The following is a 7161-nucleotide window of genomic DNA, read 5'->3' as shown; positions in this document are numbered from 1 at the left end:
AAGGGGAAAAAGTAGTATGTCTCACTTTCCCCATCTTGCCCCTCCACATCAGTGCCCTGCGGCCAACTGTGGGAGAGCTGGCACCTGTTTGGACATAATCAGGTAGCAGCTGCTCCAGCTCTTGTGTGTGAATCCTGTTGGCAGGGGCAACCAAGGCAGTTTGAATGCAATTGGTGGGGACTGTCAACACCTTGTCAGCAGGGCACCAGAAGCAGCTCCTTTGTGCCCACCTATGAACAGGTTGGGAGGGAGAGCCATCCTGAGAGAAGGGAAGTGCTGCTTGCAGGGGCTCCTGTAAGCACCCAGTAAAATTGTGAAATGAGTGAGTCTGCGGCCAGTGACCAGCAGGTATTGCAAACATATGTGATCCAGGGATATTACCGGAGGGAAAACCTACATTTCCCACTGTCTTTGAGTCTGGCTAGGAGGATCAGGCTTGATCCACCTCAGTGGAACACATGCAGGCAGTGGCTCTGGGAACCCCTTAGTCTCTCTCTGTACAGGACAGGCTAGTAGTGACGAATGGATTCGCTTGCACTCCTTGACCATAGGAACGCTGTGTGTTGAGACTCTGAAAACACTGTGACCATGTGAGAGAGTTCAGGGTGTAGCTTTGTATCGGGGCAATCACTGGATGCTGCTCCACACACATGGAGCACCTTCATTGCCTGAGATGTCTCATTGTAGTGAGAATTGTGTTCACAGTGAGGACTGCACATCATTTGTACAGTTCATATGGTGGAATGGAGGAGTGTTGAACACACTGGGGACTAACACCTGGGAACTGTTCAGCTTGGAGGAGAGGAGGTGAGGGGATGATCACACCAACAGAAATGACTATTCGTCCCTCCTTCAGATAACAAGAGGATATATATCACGCCCAACTTGGGGGTTACCCTGGATACTTGCTCCACCCTATAGCACTAACCAGAGCTCTCTGGCCACAACCCTTAAACACCTCTTGGTATTCATCGAAAGTGCAGACATTCCACTAAGCTACAGAGGCATAACTCAAAAAGATATAAGCCATCATATAAAATAAAATTAACCCCACAAATGCCTAAAAATGAATCCAGACATTCAAGAAACAAGAATAAGAAGACACAGTGACCCTTCTCCCAAATGAACACAAGAACATTTCAATATTAGAATGTGAAGATTAAGAGATTGATGAATGCCAGAAATGGAATTCAAAAAAAATCATGATTACTCAGTGCAATCAGAAACAAATCCATGAACTAAAAAAAATTATACATGATATGAATGAAAAATTTTCCCATGAAACATATATTAAAGAGAAATCAAAATAAAATATTATAAATGAAGAGTTCAATAAATCAAATAAAAATGTGGTAGAAAGCCTTAACAACAGACTTAGTGAAGCAGAAGAAAGAATATCCGAGCTAGAAGACAAATCTTTGTAAATCAAAGAAGGAGAAGGAGGAGGAGGAGGAGAAAGAGGAGGAGGAGGAGGAGGAGGTGAAGGAGAAGGAGAAATTAGAAAACTTAAAAACACTGTTGGAGAGTTCTAAGATGGTGGAATAGTGACAGGACGGTCTGATTTAGGCTGGGTGAAGTTAATATTGGAAAAAAGTGTATAGGGTGTACTTTCAGCAGAAATCTGAGGGGGAGCTGCAGTGGTAATGGTCTGTACCTGTGTGGAAAGAGCAGACATACAGCAAAAGACCCACCAGCTTGTATCTGGGAAGGAAAGCATCCACCCCAGAAAACTTGGTAAGAGCAGACTCCATGGGCCCAGGGTGCTGCTGATACAGCAGGATGGAGAACTTAGTGAATTGCAGCTTTTAGAGTCCCACTGAGATCCCACAGGATAGCAGACAGCAGGGCAACTGTTCTCCCAGCGGTGAGGGGAAAAAAGTAATGTGTCTGTTACCCTCCTCCCATCCCTGCTGCAACAGAGACCTGCAGCCAGTAGTGGGATGACTGGCACCATTTTTGGACACAGGAAGTAGTGGACACCCCAGCCCCTTGTGCACACCCAGCAATTATTGGGGTCGCCCTCCACCCAGTCAGTAGGGGCAACCACAGCCATTCAGGAGAAATGAAGCGAGACAGCCTCCACTGTACCAGTTGCACCCACCCAGCAACAGGGGGAGCATCCCTACAGAAAGGAAGTACCACCTTCAGGACTCCCCTACATGCCCAGCACAGTTGTGAAGCAAGCAGGGTTGTAGCAGGCTGGTATTTTGTGCACCTGGGAGCTATAGACCTAACCAGAGAAAAAAATCCACATTACCCAGTGACATCAAATCTGGTTGGGAGGACAAGATTTGATCCAGAATGCTGGAACACACAAAAACAGAGGCTCTGAGAACACCTTAGTTTCCAACAAACATGATGGGCTAGCAGGGTGGAGTGGCCCCACTGGCACTCCATAATCCTAAGAGCCCTGGGAACTGAGGCCAAGAAAACACTGACTGCATGAAAGGAGGCAGAGTGTGGCTGGGTTCTGGGCATCCACAGAGTGCTTTGCAACACTCAGAGCTCCTTGGTTGCCTAGAGCAGCTCATAGCAGCAGGAACAATACTTACAGGAAGGATGCCACAGATCATATGTGCGGTTCATACAGCACTATGGGTGAGTGTTGAGCAGACTGGGGACTAACCTGGACATTCTTCAGCTTGGAGGACAAGGGGTGGTCACGCCAACAGAGGTGAACTTTCCTCTCCATCCAGTTAGAGAACTACCATGACCAATTTGGGTGTTACCCAGGATACTAGCCCAATCCTGGATTACTTAACAGAGCTCCCTGGCCAAACCCACCACACACCTATTGGTATTCACTGAAAGTGTAGATGCTGCACTAAGCCACAGAGGCATGGGTCAAGGGTAAAAACCATCAGACAAAAATAAATTTACAAGTGCCTAAAAGTAAATGCATAAATTCAAGAAACAAGAACAAGGAAGACACTATGAGCCTGCCAAAGGAACGCTACAACATTTCAATATTAGAATGTGAAGATGAAGGGATTGAGGAAATACTGGCAATGGAATTCAAAAATTAATCATTGGATTACTCAAAAGCAATCAGAAGCAAATCCATGAACTAAAGAAAACTATATGCGGTATGAGCGAAAATTTTTCCCATGAAACTGAGATCTTAAAGAGAAATCCAAATGAAATACTAGAAATGAAGAATTCAATAGATCAAATAAAAATGCAGTAGAAATCCTTAATAACAGAGTTGGTGAGGCAGAAGAAAGAATACTGAGCTAGAAGACAAATCTCTAGAAATTCTACAGTCAGAACAAAAACAAGAAGAAGAAATTAGAAAACTAAAAAACAGTGTTGGAGGTCTACAAGATACTATCAAACAACCCAAAATACAGGTTTTATAAGTTCCTAAAGGTGTGGCAAGAGAGAGGGACTAGAAGGCCTACTTAGTGAAATAATTACAGAGAACTTCCATAACTTAGAGACAGAAAGGAATGTCCAAGCACAGGAAGTGCATAGAACTCCTAATAGAGATGACCAGAAAAGAGCTTCATCATGACACATTGTAATCAAAATTTCCACAGTAAAACATAAAGAAAAGATTCTAAAATATATGCAAGAGAAATGCCAGATTGGTTCCAGAGGGTCTCCAATTAGACTCACAACTGAGCTCGAATCAGAAAGCCTACAGGATAGAAGAGAATGGCAAGATATAGTCCAAGTCATAAGAGAAGAAAATCTGTCAACCTAGAATATTGTACCCTGCAAAACTCTTCTACACAGAGAAACACAGAAATAAAGCCATGGAAGGTGTAGTCATTCTAATATCAGACAAAATAGACTTTAACACAAAAACTGTTAAAAGAGATAAAGAAGGACACTATGCAACATTTAAGGGGGATCAATTCAACAGAAAGATGTGACTATAATAAATGCATCTGCACTCAATTACAGGGCATCTTTCTATTTAAAAGAAATGTTAATACATCTAAAAGGAGACATAGACTCCAATACTATAGTAATGGGGACTTTAAAGCCCCACATTTATCAATGGACAGATCAACCAAACAGAAGATCAACAAGGGAGCAACAGCACTAATCGAAACTATAGACCAGATGGACCTAACTGATAGCTACAGAACTTTCCACCCCATAGTTGCAGAATACAATTCTTTTTATCATTGCACAGAACTTTCTCTAAGATAGACCATATACTATTCCATAAAACAAGTCTCAGCAAATTGAAAAAAATCCAAATCATACCATGCATCTTCTCTGACCACAATGATTGAAGCTGGAAATCAACAACTCAAGAAAATCTCTAGAACATGTGCAAACATATGGATACAGTACAATATGATTCTGAATGAAGAAATCAAAATGGAAATTAAAAAATCTGAAAATGAATGAAGATGATAATACATCATATCAAAACTAAGGGATACAGAAAAGTAGTGGTAAGAGAAAGTTTATAGCAATTGGTGCCACAGAAGAAGTTGGAAAGGCACCAAATAAATGAGATGTTGATGCATGTCAAGGATCTAGGAAAAAAAGAAATGCCAAATCTCAAATTTGTAAGAGGAAACAAATAAGTTAAATTAAGGAAGAAATAAACAAAATTGAAACCCCAAAAGCAATACAAATATTACTAAAATAAGGAGCTGTTTTTTTTTTTTGAAAAAAAAAATTGACACTCCATTAGCCTAACAAAAAAAGAGGGAGAAGATCCAAATCAAAAAAGTCAGCAATGAAAAAGGAACTGTAACAACAGATACCACAGAATTAAAAAGAATTATAAGGAATTACTACAAAGAGCTATATGCCAGCAAAATGGGAAACATAAAAGAAATGGATTTCTGCACACATTCGGTCTACCAAAACTGAGTCATACAGAGATTGAATCAATAATAATGACCCTCCCAGCAAAGAAAAGCCCAGGTCCCTGTGACTTCACTGCTGAATTCTACAAGACCTTTAAAGGAGAACTAATTCCAGTTCTTCTCAAGCTGTTCAAAATAATTGAAAGAGAGGGTATCTTCCCAAACTCATTCTATGAAGTCAGCATTACCTTAATTCCTAAACCAGAAAAAGAAATAACAGATTGAACTATAGACTAACTTCCCTGGTGAAAATAGATGAAAAAATCCTTAACAAAATACTAACCAATCGAGCCCAACACATCAGAAAGATCATGCATCCAGACCAAGTGGGATTTCTCCCTAGTTTGCAGTGATGGTTCAACATCCACAAATCAAATAAACGTGATACATCACATTAACAAACTGAAGAACAAAAACTATGATTATCTCAATAGATGCAGAGAAAACATTTGATAGAATACAACATAGTTTCATGATGAAAATCTTATGAAAACTGGGTATACAAGGACCATTCCTCAATACAATTAAGGAAATTTATGCTGCTTTTATTGATTTGGGTGTTCTCCCTCTTTTATGGTTAGTTAGGCCAATGGTGTGTCAATTTTATTTTTTAAAAAAATCAGCTCCTCATTTCAGTAATATTTTTTGTGTGTGTCTTTAAAAGCTTTATTTTTTATTTATTTTTTTAACTTTTATTTGATGAGCTTTTTAGGTTTCAATTTTATTTCTTCCTTAATTTTACTTATTTCTTTCCTCCTACAAATTTGAGATTTGGCTTGTTTTTTTTTTTTTTTTTTTTTTTTTTCAGCGTCGTATTGCATGGGGAAAAATTGGAGTCATTTCCACTAAGATCCACAACCACAAAAGGATCCCCACTCTCAACATTGCTAATTAATATAGTCCTGGAAGTTTTACAGCCATTAGGCAAAAAAAAAAAAAAAAAAAAAAAAAGAAATTGAAGCGGTACAAATTGGGAAGGAGGAAGTCAAATTATCCCTATTTGCTGGTGACATGATTCTATATGGAAAGGATCCAAAAGACTCCGCAAAGAGACTATTGGAACTCATAGAAGAGTTTGGTAAAGTGGCAGGATATAAAATCAGCACACAAAATCAATAGTCAATAGTCTTTGTATGTACAGACAATGTCACAGCTGAGAAAGAGACATCCCTGGCTTATAAGAGACAGGGATAGAGAGAAAGATTTTCCATCCACTGGTTCACTTCCTGAATGGCCACAATGGCCAGAGCTGAGTCAGTCCAAGGCCAGGAGCCAGAAGCTTCATTTGGGTCTACTATGTGGTTACAGGAGCCCAAGCACTTGGAGTATCCTCCGCTGCTTTCCCAGGCATATTAGCAGGGAGATGGATAGGAAGTGGAGCATCTAGAACTTGAACTGGCCCCCATAAGAGATGCCTACCTTCTGCCAGCAGCTTCACACATTATGCCACTGTGCCAGCGTATTTAACAGCTATTTGGTGGGATTTTTGGGTTTTTCCGTGTACAACATCATATCATCTACAAACATAGTTATTTTGACTTCCTCTTTTACAATTTCAATGCACTTTCTTTCTCTTTCCTAATTGTGCTTGCTATTACTTCCAGTACTATATTGAATAAAATGGTGAAAATAGACATTCTTGTCTTGTTCCAGATCTGAGGGGAAATGCTTTCACGTTATTCCCATTCAATTTGATATTGACTATGGGTTTCTCATATATGGCTTTTATCATTTGGATGTATGTCTTTCTATGCCTGATTTATTGAAAGTTTTTCATGGAGGGATGCTGAATGCTTTTTGGCATTTATTGTGACTATCACATGGTATTTGTTTTTTAATCTGTTTGTGTGGTTTATGACTTTCATTGATTTGCAAATGTTGAACCACCATTGTATCCCTGATATAAATCTCATTTGATCCTGATGTGTGAACTTTCTGATCTACTATTGGATTCTGTTTGCTACTACTTTGTTGAGAATTTTTATTTTATTTTTTTAACTTTTATTTAATAAATATAAATTTCCAAAGTACAGCTTTTGGGTTACAGTGGCTTTTCCCCCCAATAACTTCCCTCCCACCAGCAATCCTCCCATCTCCCACTCCCTCTCCCCTTCCATTCACATCAAGATTCATTTTCAATTCTCTTTCTATTATAGAAGATCAGTTTAGCATACATTAAGTAAAGATTTCAACAGTTTGCTCCCACACAGAAACATAAAGTGAAAAATACTGTTTGAGTACTAGTTATAGCATTAATTCACATTGTACAACACATTTAGGACAGAGATACTACATGAAGAGTAAGTGCACAGTGACTCCTGTTGTT

This window comes from Oryctolagus cuniculus, chromosome X (genome assembly GCF_051225735.1).
Source record: "Oryctolagus cuniculus isolate XC-2025 breed Fujian yellow rabbit chromosome X, ASM5122573v1, whole genome shotgun sequence".
NCBI lineage: Eukaryota > Metazoa > Chordata > Mammalia > Lagomorpha > Leporidae > Oryctolagus > Oryctolagus cuniculus.
This window is presented reverse-complemented; position numbering follows the sequence as displayed.